The sequence below is a fragment of the Neolamprologus brichardi genome, chromosome 12 (genome assembly GCF_056152115.1).
Source record: "Neolamprologus brichardi isolate AB-2024 chromosome 12, ASM5615211v1, whole genome shotgun sequence".
Classification (NCBI taxonomy): Eukaryota; Metazoa; Chordata; class Actinopteri; order Cichliformes; family Cichlidae; genus Neolamprologus; species Neolamprologus brichardi.
Genome location: NC_142115.1, coordinates 838,337 through 855,000, shown reverse-complemented (window position 1 = coordinate 855,000; position 16,664 = coordinate 838,337). Strand labels below are relative to the sequence as shown.

General features: G+C 39.9%; 1 protein-coding gene across 1 annotated transcript in view; it reads left to right on the top strand.

Moving 5' to 3' along the window:
- Nucleotides 1-16,664, top strand: part of arid3c (AT rich interactive domain 3C (BRIGHT-like)) — a 68,773-nt gene that overhangs the window by 39,163 nt on the left and 12,946 nt on the right. The window lies entirely within an intron of this gene.

The window sequence follows — 16,664 nt, the reverse complement described above, 5'->3', positions numbered from 1 at the left end:
CTCTGTGTTCTGTTCGTGTCCCCAGTTGGTTGTGTAAAATAGTCTGTGTGTTTCCTGTTTTACTTTGTAGGTTTGTGTCTCGTTATGTCCGTTAGTTCCAGCTGTGTCCCCGCCTGCTATTTCCTAATTACCTGGTGTGTGTATTTATACAGCGTGTCTGCCTGTGCTCCTCGTCGTGTCGTCTGTGTTCATTCCCTATGTTTCTCTACGTCTCCCTGTTCTGCCGTCCTCGTCTGCCATCTCTGAGTTTCTCCCGCTGACCTGATGTTCCAGGTTTGTTTGTTAGTTTCACCCAGTTTAGGTTTATGTTCAGTCCTGCCCTCACTTCTGTTATTTTCACTCTAAATAAACCTCCACTCGCATCTCCATCACCGTCTGCATCTTGGGTCCTCATTTATTCATCACACGACTGCTGCCCCAATCAAATTACAGCATTTACATTTCTGTTAGACTACATTTAATTAACTGCTTCAGCCCACTTACAATGAAAATTACAAAAATCTTGTTCATGACTTGTGTAGCATGTTCACACTACTGGAAGAAAAAATTACTTGAACTCTAATTTTGAAAACACACATGAAGCTCTGACTTGTATGAGTCTGTGTGAAGCTCCTGCTGTGGTCTGGGAGACAGTCCTGTAACAACAAAGTTTTTTGCAGCTGTTTACCTAAAAATGCAGCCAAGGCGTTTTTTAAATAAACATTTCAAACTATTTACAGAACAATCAGCTGTTCTGCATCAAACAAGAGTCACACAAATTATTTGTGCCACTCCAAAAAATAATTTCAGTCCACGATAAAGGAGAACATCACAGCCTGATACCTGCAGGCCTGACAGCAGCAGATGTATCACTGCTCCTGTTTCCCCCTAGAGACAGTGTTTACACTGTAATCTGTCTTTCAAGATTCAAGATTCAACAGCTTTACTGTCAGTGCACAGTATGCACAGTATACACAGTATGCACAGTATGCACAGTATACACAATATACACAGTATGCACAGTATACACAGTATGCACAGTATACACAGTATACACAGTATGCACAGTATACACAGTATACAGCGTACCGAAATGCTGTTTCACCACAAGCCCCTCATGGTGCATTTTTAAGTGTACAAAAGATATAAAACTAGGATTTACAAATAAATAACGTGCTACATTTCTGTAAAATTAAGAGGTAAAAAAGTAACTAATTACTGACTATACAATACTAACTGCACGATAAACAAAGACAGGACCGAGACAATATGAAGTGGATTGTTGTTTGTGTTGTTTTTGAGTCTTTTGATGAGTACTGTGAGGTGTTTGTGTATACCAGTACTTTGGTGGTAGTGAGTTGGGGGCTCTGACTTCTTGGGGGAAGAAGCTCTTGCAGTGTCTGGTCGTTACAGTTTTGATGCTGCAAAACCGTCTGGCAGATGTAGGGAGGGAGAACAGAGCATGTGAGGGGTGGAGAGTGTCCTTCACTCTGCTGTTCGCACGTTGCCCCTCTTCCTGAATAACCAAACGTCATGTTGCCATATCACATATCATATACATTTTTCCACCAATAGAAAGGGTGGGTTTTTTGTTTGTCTGCACCGCTCTAGAGCTCTGATGCTTCGCATTACGCTCGGTGATGTAATGCGGCTGCTTGGCCAGAGAAACCTGAAGCTCTCTATCCACAGTTATAGAGAGAATCTGAAGCTATGTGACTTTTGGAGGTCTGCAGCCATTTAGAAGAAGAAGATAAGACTTTATTGATCCCACGACGGGGACATTTTTTGCGTTATCCTGCAGAAAGTTGGCGAGCTCTGCACACTGTGCTCCTCAGCGTCCGTTGACCCCACTCTGTGCAGTCTACCACTGTGTGGCTGAGTTGCTGTCACTCCCAGTCACTTCCACTTTCTTATAATACCACTAACAGTTGTCTGTGGAAAATTTAGTGAGGAAGTTTCATGACTGGGCTCAATGAACAGGTGGTATCAAGGAAGAATTGACTGAAGTCCTGATAGTAACCTGTTTTTTCAACAATGCCTAGTTGCTTGATTTTATGGACCTGAGGTGACAAAAGTGATTATAACCCCAGAATTGAATGATTTGGATGGTAAGTGAATACCTGAGGCAGGGCACACCTCAGGATGCCAGTCTGTCATAAGGCTAACAAAATAGATGAATATAAATAATGTTGGATCAAACCTTACATGCACGCCTCATAGGGATGGGTACCGGTATCGGTACCGGTTCTGACATAAACGGTAGTAACCAGACCGAAAAGCAGCGCACATTTCGGTGCTTTTCTTTCCTGAGATGTCACACAGTTTAGATTCTAGCCAATCATTTTACGTTTCCGAGGATAGTAGGCGGGTCCAGGTACGTACGTTCTTTTAGAGCAGAGCTACAGATTAAAAATGTCCAAGGCGAAGCGGTCAAAGTCTGGCTGTACTTCACAGCAAAAGATGCAAACTCAGCAGCTGCAACAAGTGCTTTAAGCTGATACTGTGATACTGTCAAAGGAGGTAACACCTCAAATCTGATGAAACACCTGGCGACGCATAGCGTTTTTTAAAAGCCGAGAAATGCGCCGTATTTGATAGCTTGCTGCGAGACCTCACACCGAGCGCATCTACTGCGGGTGTGGTGCCTGTTATCGACCCGGAGTTAGCAACATCCCCCAAAAACCCGAAGAGGAGAGTCCTGGCCCCTAGCCCTGCCAGTGTAGCAGAAATGATGAGAATGATGATGCAGCAGCAGCCGTTCTTCTCTGCGTGAGTAGCTTAATGTTGTTCGTGTGTAATTTACGTTGAGTAGGCTAACCACGTTATTACATTAATGCATGTAAGGTGAACTAGCAAACATCATCATAGCTACATGCGGCTGTCTTCTTGTTTGATGGCAGATACTCCCTTCACCCTGGACAAAAAGGCTAAAATGACCAAAGAAAAAGTGGGAAACAGTTAAACATGAGAGGTTTTTGGACAAAGTTTGTGTTTTTTCCATTGATTAAGCTGCTTCCAGCCAAGAGTGATACCATATATGCCCCATAGCTGCAGAAAAGGCTAACATTGTTATCTTTTTACAAAAAAACAGCTGAACATGAGAGGTTTTTGGACCAATTTTGTGTTCTCCATTCTTTAAGCACCGGTTTGAGCACCGTTTAAGCACCGGCACCGTTTCAAAAGTACCGGTTTGGTACTGGTATCGGATAAAACCTAAACGATACCCATCCCTAACGCCTCAGGTTGTTAGTAAAGTCTATATTATATATATTACATTATATATATATATATATATATATATATATATATATATATATATATATATATATATATATATATATATATATATATATATATATATATATATTAGGGGTGCAACAATACACAAAATTCACGGTTCGGTTCGGTTCGATACTTTGGTGTCACGGTTCGATATTTTTTCGATACACAAAATGTTCATGCCTTTTTATTAATTTGTCATTTATTAAATTTTCATGGCACATTCTGCACCACCTCTCTGTGCGTTCATCATTTGTTTGAAGCCAGCTCACCTCCTGCAGACACTTTTCCGAGAATATGCGCTTCTTTTGTGGTTCGGACTCCTGACATTTCTTTGGAGGTGGAGGAAAACCAAAGTAATTGCTTAAAGGAGCTTCTTCAACATCTTTCAGAGTTCTAAACAAATGTCTGTCCTCCTCCTGAAAATCTTATGTACGCAAACACGCGTTGCAACTTCTTATCTTGTGCGCGTTTTTTATTTTGACAGCGAATGCGCACCTGCGGACCACTAATGTGCAGACCTGGTTATTTAGCTCGTCATATTGCAGCCACAGAAATTCTTTTGTCCATGAAACCATAAAGCTGCACTTTCTTTTTGCCTCATAGTCTGATTTGTCATAACTTTTCCGTTTTGTGGTAAGCTTTTCTTTGGCTGTCACTTCTTCACCCTGACCTGTCTTATTTGGCTCAGCAGAACTAAAATATATATCCTGCTGCTTTTACACACGCACTCACATAACGCTCAGCGATTCTCTGCGCGATCAACCTCTCACATGTTTAAGCTTGCTGTGGGAGATTTCACTTGTCATGTTTGCATAGTAAGCTAACGATTGATAAGACGATGCCAGAGGAATTGGTGCGCAAATTATCATCACTCACCAATCAGTGCTGTCGCTCTCTATACACAGTTCGCGCGATTGCAAAGTGAAAGCAAAAAACAAGCGCAAATTCAAACGCGATTTCAATATGTCACATATTGACAGTGGCTCACCGATGCCAATGACATAATTACCCAGCTACATTTCCGAAAGAATGCAAAAGCATTGACATATATTTTTCCTTCCTACGATAGGCCGACGAGCAGAGCAGGGCAGCCCGACTGGAAAAATCACTAGCCCCGGGACGTCGGGCTAGTGATTTTGCGAGCCCTGTATCTGATTGAGGAATCACTCATCTTTGGAAAAGAGAGTTTATTACAGAGAAATGTCTCTTTCCAAAATAAAAGCTCTACTATACGCTTCTTCTGGGCTATATTCTCAGCAGCATATTAAACATATCAGGTCCCCATAAGGAGAATCATGTGCTAACGGCTGTCTAAATGACTCGGGTAAAGTTTGTATGCGTGCTTGTTGTTTTTGTCTGCTTCCACTTGTCTTTGCACGAGGATGCTATCGGGTAAATGTGCAGTCATATTCGTTGTGTTCCCACTAGTGCTGTCAGCCTTAATCTGAAATGAGGTTAAGGCCACAACACGGCAAATCTCCGTTAACGAGCTACCGCGGATTGCCCCGTGCGTGGGGCTGGACAGCGTCAACACGTTAATGAGCTAACTGCGCTAACACACTAGTTCCCACTCATGTAATTGAGCATTGCGTGGCACATCTGACATACTGTTTTACTTTAGTCCATGACGCGCTTACCTTCAGGGTCATACATCACATGAAGACCAAAATAGTTCCAAACGCCAGATCTGAATGAGGGTGGGGGAGGTTCAATTTGCCATGTTGCAACAAGCTTAACTTCTGTCTAGCTAGCTTGCCCTGCGCTCAGTGAATCTGCGTTCGACTACTCCGCCTAGGCTGCACTGTCGAGCGCAGATCCACTGAGCGCTCAACACAGACAGCACCGTCAGAAGGAAAGTTGATAAAGTAAATTAAAAATGTTGTATTGTTCGATACATATGCGTACTGAACCGAAAGCACTGTATCGAACGGTTCAATATCGATACGAGTATCGTTGCACCCCTAATATATATATATATATATATTACATTATATATATATATATATATATATATATATATATATTACAGCCATTACATGACTTTTCGCCTGTATGTTTCAAACAGTTTGTCAAACACTGTCAAAATTCTAAAAACATTTCAGAGGTTTTTTTGTGGTTTTTTTACATTTTAAAAAGTTTCGTTTACTCAATGCCAAAGTTTGAGTAGATGAATTGTAGATGAATATTATTTTGTTACAGTAATACAACATCTATTACAGTAAAGGTTTTCTTTGATTCGTCAGAGGAAGTTAAATACCTTGACTCATCTAGCAGAGTCATGCTGATGCTTTGTCAATCCACAATTTAGAGATTCTACCAACTTTCATCACCAAACAGATTCATTCGATGGATCAGAAGAAGTCTTTTAATGAATCACCTAAAGGATTGTGTCTCTGACTTTTGATGTGTTGTAATGTTAACCCTGCCACTCCCTTTGGCTTTCACTTGGTCTTCACATGTTAAAGTCATCACACATGTTTTATTGCATCATTTCAGTAAGTTGTTTTAAGGTTTTATAACACTTCCACAGTTTAGTATTTTATATTTGCTCCTTTTTTGTTCTATTAACAATTAAGAAGTTTTTACAATTACAGCTCTTAATGAGCAAACGCTTCAGCTATCATCCATCTTACAATTACACAGGAAAATGGAGAGAGTAATTTTTAACATTATTTTCCTCTAAAAGAATAATTTTCACTCACTTTGGATTGTAATCATTTCGATTGGCTGCCAGAGTTGGAGCAAAAAAACAGAGGAAATTCCATTGGAGTAATATGGCGTGACCACGCCCACTACCCCGCAGTGGAACAGAGACAACTGTCAGCGATGAGCCAGGTAAGTGAGTAAAGTGCTCAATAATGATTGAATTTAGGATAAAATGGGGGATTTGTGTTTATCTGAAAGGTCTGTCAGTAAGTTTACAGCTTGAGAGTTTGTGGCTCTTTCATGCTGCATAATTGGCAAGGTTGATGTTTACGTTAGCTTCTGCTAAATGAATGTCGTTAGACTCACAGACAGCATTAACGTATATATCACTAAACTAAGTTTAGCATTGCTCAATCGCTGCTTTAGGTAGTATAACTGACCAGAGTAGTGTGTTTGTAGCAAATCCAGTGCACCAATGTTTTATCCAAAAAAGCTCAGTGAGCACATGTTTTACTCCAAACTGAGTCATGAAAATTGACTTTTTTACCTGATGTTCTGTTAGTTTGTGTTTTATTGAGGATTGACGTTTGTGGATGTTTCACCTGTTCAGTTTGCACGTGTGGTTTACTCTGAATTGAGTCACATACACGACTGTTTTCGCCTGATCGTTGGTTAGGAGCATGTGTGTTTAATGGAGTGAGTCTTGTATGTGTACTGCTGTTATATGGGCTCAAAATGTGGTCATAAATATTTTATACTTGTAAATCAGTTTTGTATGTGTAAAAAGAATTTGTGTGTGTGTGTAAAAAAGATTGTTACATTTGTGATTGACATTGACCAATCAGATGAAAGGAAGAAAAAAAGAAAAATAGGGTCAAAATTCGTACTTGTAACTTGCAGGGTTTTCTTGGCTAAGTCCACACACAAATTCTTTTTACACATACAAATCCTGATTTACAAGTACAAAATATTTCTGACCACATTTTGAGCCCATACTGTTAGTTTAGCAAGCACGTGTGTTTTACTCAAATTGAGAAGCATACATGGTTGCAGTCTGCACAAGTGTGCAGTTTTAGATGTTTCTTAAGCCCTATGTGTTTTGTGTGTGCCTGTGTTTTGTTCGTATTTGTAGTAAATCTAATTATTTAAAAATATCCTTTTCATATCATGAAGGATGCGAGCTGTGCGTGTGCAGAGAACAACAGAAGTGCATCAGTTTTGAGGGCCAGCTGACCTACAGATCATTTCTGGAATGAGTAAAAAACGTCAACATTTCCTGCGTGTTTCATGGTGTGAATCAGTCGAGCTTTGGGATGATGTTATAATAGCTGCTATACCAACTGTTTAGGTTTATTTTGCTCAATTTATTTAATTTCACTTTCTTTGTCTTGTTCTGGTGTTTATTTCAAATGTATAATGCAATTTTATTATGTTCACAGTTGCCAAGAAGTTCAACATCCCGAACATGTGGCTTCTCTAAGATACTTGATCCAACTGTGAAGGATATGAAGATCCTGGAGGGGATGGAAGTGCGATTGCCCTGCATGATGACCCAGTACATGGAACTACTGTCCAAGTTACTACTGACAACCTTGGTCTTCACTGTCTGTTTGGTTTTCTAGAGTCATTTAGTGCCAGATATTGTTGCCACTTTTGTGTTGCTGAGAAAGACGACTTTCAGACCGTTTACAGAGGATTCACCCAAGATAGTCATGCCAACTCAAGCACTTCATACTGAACAAAACATGGAGGCAAATCCCAGACTGCCTTATGTGATGGGTGTTAAACAGTCTTGGATTCTAAACTCATTGCAGTGCTTCAATACATGTGAAAATTGTTGATATTATGCACAGTATCTTGGAGGTAGTCGCACAATATGAAATGAAACTGATTATGTTACGTGCAATAGATCAGTGTACAACATCACAGGAAGTGGACATGAGAATTAAGAGCTTTAACTACGGCTACATGGAACAAAACAACAAACCACCTACAGTGAAGTTGGGAGAAACTCAAATGACTTGGAGTTAAACATCATCCAGTCCTGGTGTTTAATCAGCATCTACTACTCATCTCTGGAGACTTACCGGTATTTTGTCCAAACGATCAGCGCTGGTATTTGCTGCTGCTGCTGTTTCAAATAGTGAATATTGTGTTTTCAGCAGTGTTATCAAAAGGTATCACTATTTTCTTCAAACACCTGGTCACCAAACACCACAGGTTATCCAAAAGTTTGTTTCCACACAAGAAGCTGCTACAAACATCATTTCATGATGCATTATCCTACATGTAGACTTCAAACAGGACCACTTTTGCATAGCTGGTGCATACGCACGCATACTCCTAAGACCTGAACTCTTCCACAGCAGCATTTTTAATTTCCCTTTGATATTTGGGGTGATTGGGGCCCGATGAATGTAAAGACAAAGAAATACCAGATTTTTTTTAACCTTATTTTTGTTTTTAAGAAAAATCAGAGCCACATATCAGGACATTCATTTTAAAATGTGATAGAACAGTAGCAGCATAATGTCCTCGTAAGTGGATATCAGGCCCTTTTAGAACAAAATTCAGTATTTTGGTCTAAATAACCCAAAATGTGATGTCCACATATGTGGACGGCAGGTCCTAGGAGGTTAAAAAAACAATTGAAAAGTTTCAAAAATGTAACTAAAACATTGGCAACAAAACATCAAAGTGATTTTGCTTTCAGTTGGCAGACATTTGACCCCAAGAGACTGACCTCTGGACCAGGTAACATGCTTTCTTGAAATGCATGGACTGGGGCTGTGAGATGGCAGAGACCGATGAACACCAAGCTGTTAAATGTTAGACGGGCAAAACACCATGGAGATATTTATCGTGCAGATTGAGTTGTTTGTATAAATGTCCGTTGTGCCAGTTTTTCCACACGTTCTACCTTGTTGTTGTGAAGGATGAGAGGTTATTGCTGATTACTTTTGCACTGCAAACAGTCTCAATGAGCATTTCAATGCTTTTCAAGTTCTGTGTAACAGAGACGGACCTCATGTCATTCATGCCAAAGAGCTTTTCTGCTGTAAAGCATTTGATTTACAGGTGTCACAGTCAGGGTGATTCCAGTGTTTATACTGTACCAAACTGCTTCCTCTGAACAATAAAGGTGTCTGCTAAAACAAAAATATCTTTTCTGGTTTGTTTATTGTACCTTTAAAACCTCGCAGTGAATGATTGTAATACAGTTACATAGTGAGTGAAATAAAGTAAATTTTTCTTCTATTTATAATTCTATTCAGAGTAAAATTCTATTTAGAATGAAATTAGAGTTGTTTTTATTTTATACTAAACTGAGTAAATTATCATCATGTAGAGTAAAATATTTGCACTAAACAGAGTATATTTAACTCTGAAAGTATGACTCTGCCATAAGAGTAGATTTTACTCCATGTAGACTGGGACCAAATACTCTTAGAGTAAAATTGTATTCAGTTTGAGTAAAATTTACTCAGTGAATTTTACTGTGTAGGCAGCATCACAGAGCTGCAAGTGTGGAAATGTTTTGTGTGTCTGCCCTATGCTGTCATCTTCAACAACATCCTAATGATGAAGCCTTAAACACTAAAGTGTGAGAATGCTTTCGCAGCAATAATAATGCTTTCGTCCTCTCTTTAGTAAAAGAGTTCAGACCAAACAAAAACACTGAATATCATTATACCAGCACTCTGTGTTCCAGTCGGGGACGTCTACAAGAGTGCAACAACCTCCTCTGCTAACGAAATCATTCATACGCTGACGATGACGATTGTGTTGTACACCTTCCTTCCTGCCTTCATTTACGGAGCCGAGCAGAAGTAGATAAACAGTTTGCTTCCCCCGTGACATCAATCATTCATTTCAAGGGTTAAAAGCACAAAGTCAATGACAGGAGAAATTCTCTCTCCATTATTGGCTCAGAGGTGCAGAGTGAATGCTTAAGCAATGAAGCCGAGCATAAAGATGATTACTGCACTACTACAGGCTCCTGTATGGCCACATTGTTCTAATTACAAATTCTTCTTCTCTTAGCAGCTCAGAGATTAACTGAAGATGACTGTCAGACTGTGCAGACTGGGTTTCTTCCACTCGCTCTGCCATTGCTCAGTGTTATAATGACACATCGTCTGAAAAGATTATTTGTGCTGACAAAAGGCCTCCATCGACACTCCTTTATTCCTTATATCTCTTTCAGGGAATCACAGAGACAAATGTAACACCTTCAGTATTGAAAACACATAAGTCTTGTTTTAAGAGGCTTGTGCCTCAGACAAAGGCCGAGGCTTTTATTTATTACCTCGATCTTTGTTTGGTTAGCTATGTCTTCAGCAAAATAATAGTTTTATAGATTGGCACTGATACATGTTTTAATCAGTGATAAAGTGATGAAAAGCTGCAGAGGGAACATGGAGGCCTGCTCGCCTCTAGTGCTGCTCGCTGCACTTTTCTTAACTATACAATTCAATTCCCTCTGCAACTCGTGTATGAAAACAGCACAATGATCATGGTTTGGGTTTTTGCAGTGTGAAAGCAGAATAAACTTTTCAGTTTGCTGACTTTACAAGCCGAGTCTGCACTGCAAAGTTTTTTCTTTATCTGGTTAAATATTATAGTGCAAGTTAACTAACATTCATGTATTAGTTGCAGCGCGACAGCAAAGTCTTTGTCTTGCAAGGATCTCATCATACAAAATCCATAAAAAAAGTTTTATTGCAAACTCTGCACAACTCAATATGTAGAATAGACACCACAAACAAATGAAACACAATGTGAATAGTTGAACCTTTGAATACTCAATACACAATAGTTATGACACAAAAAGATGGTTTTAAATATATATATATCTCAACCTCATGGTCAACTCCACTACTACCCACTTCATGTTCAAACCCACATTTTAATAAATCAGGGTTCAACTTACAGGAAGTGTCAGTAAAAGGTAAATGGAGTGTTTCTTATCGCTTTTCTTCTCTACCTGAATCCTCAAAGTGTTTCATGTAACTTGTGTGATTCAGAGAGGAGCAGAGGGAGACATGCACACTGTGCAGTAGAGAAATCATTGTGACCTCATACTGTGGGCTTCTCTGTGTAAACTGTATTGTGCTATAAATCCCCTCTGAAATATGCATTCATGCATGACTGCAGTACTGAAACACATATGTGCATATAGCTGTAGGGGAGTGTGTAGCCAAGCCAGTGCTATGTATACAGCAACCACTGACCACAGTGCTGAACACAGCAATAAAAATACAGTAGAATACAATAAAAATGAAATAAATAAATAAAAATCTAAATAAATAGAATCAAAGTTCTAACAAAAATCACCAAAGCCAGACAGAAGAAGAGGGTCTTAAGAGAAATCAGCAGTGTGGAGGCCTCTGTGTAACGGCACCATGAAGGATCTCTGCTGTGTCCTCGTTCAGGAGCCGCCGGTCAGCTGATCTGACCAACAGAAGCTCAGGTGTCGGGTTGGCAAGGCTGTCCTAAAGTTATCCACTGAGCATTAAACTGGACCAGTATGCTTCCTTTTCTGTGTAGCAGGTCACAGCTGTGTGGCTAACACCAATACAGAGTAATCTACCCGAGTAATGATAAAGGCATGGATTACTATTTTAGAATGACCTGACAACACGGGGGGGCTGTAGCTGGTAGAGCGGATCAGCCACTAACCTGAAGGTTGGTGGTTCGATCCCAGGCTGCTCCAGCCTGCATGCCAAATATCCTTGGGCAAGATACTAACCCCATGTTGCTCTCCGATGCATCCATCAGAGTGTGAATGTGTATGAATGTTAGATACTCAGCAGTTAGGCTTAGAAGTGCTTGTGTGATTGGGTGAATGAATTAGCTGTATAAAGTGCTTTGAGTGCTCAGACAGAGTAGAAAAGCGCTTTATAAGAACCAGTCAATTTACCATTTAACATGTTTGTTGTCTCACTTCAAAGAAGCTGTGTTACCATCGCACGGATCTATCACATCGCTGTCCTTCCTAAAATCCAGCTTTGTGACATTAAATGGTGACAGGCTTTAAACTGTGTACAGGAAGCACCCACCAGTGACAATCACCTCTTTCTTGTTTTAATTCAAATTCAGGAGCTTTGGAGCCATTCGTGCTTTTAGTTCCTTAACTCAGTTAAAGTCTGTCTGGAGTCGGCATCCTTCTGTTTGAAAGGCACATGAACCAGTGAGAAACACCTTGTGTAACGTTGCATCAGAGCACATAGCCATGATGGTCTGAGGAAATGAAACATCTGTGGATCAGGAGGACGTTTTGTGCTTTGTGTTTCAAAGTAAAAATGACGCTGGCTGAGTCAACATTTACACGAACACGAGGACTGATTCTGATTTTTTAGTCCTGATTTTAAGCTTAATGTTTGATACAGAAATCACTTTTTGCCTGCATGAAGCCTTTTCTGCACTTTAGTTAACTCAGAGTGATCTCCAGGCTCTGCAGCTTTCAGAATTACTGCCACTATTGTCTTGTGTGGAAACATCAATCTTTTCTTTAATAGTGTCTCATTCATTCACATGCCATCAACACAAAATGAAGCCGTAATTACTGGCCTTAATTGATGTGGCTTTACCACCTAAGATGATACTTCAGAGCTTTCTTCCCTTTCACTGTATAGGGCCCACTGCTGTTGTTTGCACTATATTTCTGCAGCTATTGATCACTATTATGGTAAATCCAATGGCCACAATGGAACTCTGTCAGCAAAATGCAGGTTAATTATCTCAGGGTCAACCACTTTGGAGTCTTTACAAAGAATTAGCTATTCTCTTTACACCTAGCAATAAATGCAAATAGAAATTATTATCAGAGCCCTTTTATTTTGCTAATAAGGGGGCAGGTTGCTTTTTGTCTGGAGTATATTTGTAAAGTTTTCATTTATCTGTTATTCTGTTGTTGTTTTTCTCTCATGTTAATGTTTTTTTCTTGTAATTCATGCCTGTTACATACAACACTGTTTCCCCCAAAAGTTGTAACATTGTGTAAAAGACAAAAATGAAAAAGGAGCATCAAGTAATCTAAAACCTGTTTTCCTGATCCAACATCTCACAAATAAATATAAATAAATAAATATGTTAATTATGACAAAATTACTAACATTTCACAATCGATGTGTCTTTAGTGTTGTTAAAGGAGTGTACGCTGCACCACAGAGGGAAATGTTAGAGTTTGATGTCGTCTAACCACATTACACTAATTTAGGCCTGAATGATTAAACCTGAATATGGAGATTGTTGACCAGGAGGGCCTAACTGGCACTGTGGGATTTGAAACTGTAATGGCTTATTGTGTTAACAGTGGTTTTCTTGGTGACAGTGGGCCCAGCAGTTATGACATCATTACCATTTTTTCTTGTGTAAATTTCTTTTACTTCCAGTGAATAATGGCCCTAGCTGTCATTTTCTCCCCATGTTGCTGAGATGCTTGTAGCCAGTTCCAGTCTTGGTGATTTTACATGATGGTTAGTTTGAAGATTACACAAATTCAGGCGCCAGGTGTAATTAACTGTGAATGCTCACTTAGTAACTGTTCATTTTTAAGTTGTTACAGATGAAAATTTTGTGTAATATACTGATTTAAAATCTTGCTTCAGGGGGAACCCATTTAAAGCTTTGTCTGATTTCTGCAGGCTAATCTGTGTACTTTATGTAATGACAAACCTTTAAATAACGACTTATTTTTAATTCAATTCAATTCAATTTTATTTATACAGCACCAAATCACAACAAGTCGCCTCAAGGTGCTTTATATTGTAAGGTAGACCCAACAATAATACATAAAGAGAAAACCCAACAATCATATGACCCCCTATGAGCAGCACTTTGGCGACAGTGGGAAGGAAAAACTCCCTTTTAACAGGAAGAAACCTCCAGCAGAACCAGGCTCAGGGAGGGGTGGGGCCATCTGCTGTGATTGGTTGAGAGAAGGAAGACAGGATAAAGACATGCTGTGGAAGAGAGACAGAGGTTAATAACAGATATGATTCAATGCAGCAGCCTACGTCTATTGCAGCATAACTAAGGGAGGATTCAGGGTCACCTGGTCCAGCCCCACTATATGCTTTAGCAAAAAGGAAAGTTTGAAGCCTAATCTTAAAAGTAGAGATAGTGTCTGTCTCCTGAATCCAAACTGGAAGCTGGTTCCACAGAAGAGGGGCCTGAAAACTGAAGGCTCTGCCTCCCATTCTACTTTTAAATACTCTAGGAACAACAAGTAGGCCTGCAGAGCGAGAGCGAAGTGCTCTAATAGGGTGATATGGTACTACAAGGTCATTAAGATAAGATGGGGCCTGATTATTTAAGACCTTGTATGTGAGGAGCAGGATTTTGAATTCTGGATTTAACAGGAAGCCAAAACAGGAGAAATCTGCTCTCTCTTTCTAGTCCCTGTCAGGACTCTTGCTGCAGCATTTTGGATTAACTGAAGGCTTTTCAGGGAGTTTTTAGGACATCCTGATAATAATGAATTACAGTCGTCCAGCCTGGAGGTAATAAATGCATGAACTAGTTTTTCAGCGTCACTCTGAGACAGGATATTTCTAACTTTAGAGATGTTGCACAAATGGAAGAAAGCAGTCTTACATATTTGTTTAATATGTGTGTTGAAGGACATATCCTGGTCAAAAATGACTCCAAGGTTCCTCACAGTGTTACTGGAGGCCAAGGTAATGCCATCCAGAGGAAGAATCTGGTTAGATACCATATTTCTAAGCTTTTCAGCGCCGAGTACAATGACCTCAGTTTGATCTGAGTTAAGAAGCAGAAAGTTAGTGGCCATCCAGGTCTTTATGTCTTTAAGACATTCCTGCAGTTTAACTCATTGGTGTGTGTTATCTAGCTTCATGGACAGATAGAGCTGGGTGTCATCTGCATAGCAGTGTAAATGTATGCTATGTCTTCTAATGATGCTGCCAGGTTTCAGAGCTGAGCTCTGAAACCTGACTGAAACTCTTCAAATAAACCATTCCTCTGCAGATGATCTGTTAGCTGTTTGACAACTACTCTTTCAAGGATGTTTGATATAAAGGAAGGTTGGAGATTGGCCTATAATTAGCTAAGACTGCTGGGTCTAGAGATGCTTTTTGAGTAAAGGTTTAACTACAGCCAGCTTGAAGGCCTGTGGTACATAGCTGAATAAGATTACACTTGTTTCATAGTGTAATCTTAACATGCTTTAGCTGAAGCAACCTTTCTGCTGAAGCTGTCAGGGAGCCTGGGTCGTCGACCAAGATTTTTCTGTTTTGCATTATTATTGAACTTTGATTTTGATATTATTTATCATTTCTAGTCTTTTGGCTTCTTTGTTAGTTTTCTGGTTTCTGTCTGTTCTTTAGTTGGTCTGTCTCCCCTTGTCAAGTCTGTGTCTCTGTGTTGTTTCCTGTTTTACTTTGAAGTCTGTGTCTCTGTGTTGTTTCCTGTTTTACTTTGAAGTCTGTGTCTCTGTGTTGTTTCCTGTTTTACTTTGAAGTCTGAGTCTCTGTGTTGTTTCCTGTTTTACTTTGAAGTCCGTGTCTCTCTGTTGTTTCCTGTTTTACTTTGTCCGTGTCTCAGGTTTTTGTATCAGGTTTTGCCTTTCTTGTCTCGTTAGCCCTGATTTGCTCCAGCCTTGTTTCCCTCCTGTTTCCCATTCCCTCTTTGCTCCCTCTGTGTATTTAAGCCCTGTGTTTTCCTTTGTCTGTGTGTGACTGCCATCATCGATGGTGTCTGGTCTGTCTGTCTGCTACTTCAGTTTATTGGTATTTTCAGTCTAGTTGTTTTATGTTCAGCAATAAAGCTATTTTGCCAGCGTGAGTCTGCACTTTGGATCCTCCTTACACACTCCTGCCTGCACACAGCCTACACATGACAGAAGCAGATTCTATTCATAATATTTACTCATTGTGTCTTTATGGATTTAATAGCTTTACTGTAAGCAGCTGCAGAAAGATAACACCTAAGCTAATAGCTTAGCAGTCTGTGTGGGCAAAGGTAGCTTAGCTGCTGCCCAGCAGATTGTCCTGAGCCAACCGCATCCGGTTGATGGTGGGGAGTTGGCTGTGTTTGTGGTACAGTATCACTTCCTGTTTCTGTTACAACACACAGGGGTGTTTTTGGTTACCTTACCTGTGTATTCAATTTTATAAATACCGTCTTATTTCTATGGACGAGGATTAGAGCCACTGGAAAGAGAAAAAAACGGGAACATCCTATTCTCCGAATTTTGAGATTAAAGTCAGAATTTTGGGGGGAAAAGTCATCCCAGGTTTTTTCCCCAGTGGCTCTAATCCTCACACCAGCCTATCAGTCGACCAAAGACCCAGACAGACTTTTAATTCATTTGAAAGTCTGTTGCTTTGCCTCGTCCATCACAGCTGTAAAACTCCGTCACCTGGGCCCTACACAGAGTTTCTGTCTGATTTCTCAGACTTTTTATCTGATTTAGTTCTGAGCTCAGATAAAATAATTATCTTATCTTAAAAACTTCATATCACACCAACAGTGCGATCAGACACCAACAGGCTTACTTATTGATACTAGGATATTTAAGAGTAGGAGGGAGGCAGAGCCTTCAGCTTTCAGACCCTTTTGGTGGAAACAGCTCCCAGTTCGGGTTCGGGAGGAAGACACCCTCTCTATTTTTAAGCTTAATCTTAAAATTTTCCATTTCAATAAAAGTGGAATAGGGTTGGATCAGGTTATCCTGATAGGCCTCGGCTGCTGGGAGATTCCCATAATGAGTGTTTCTTCTCCGCTTGCCT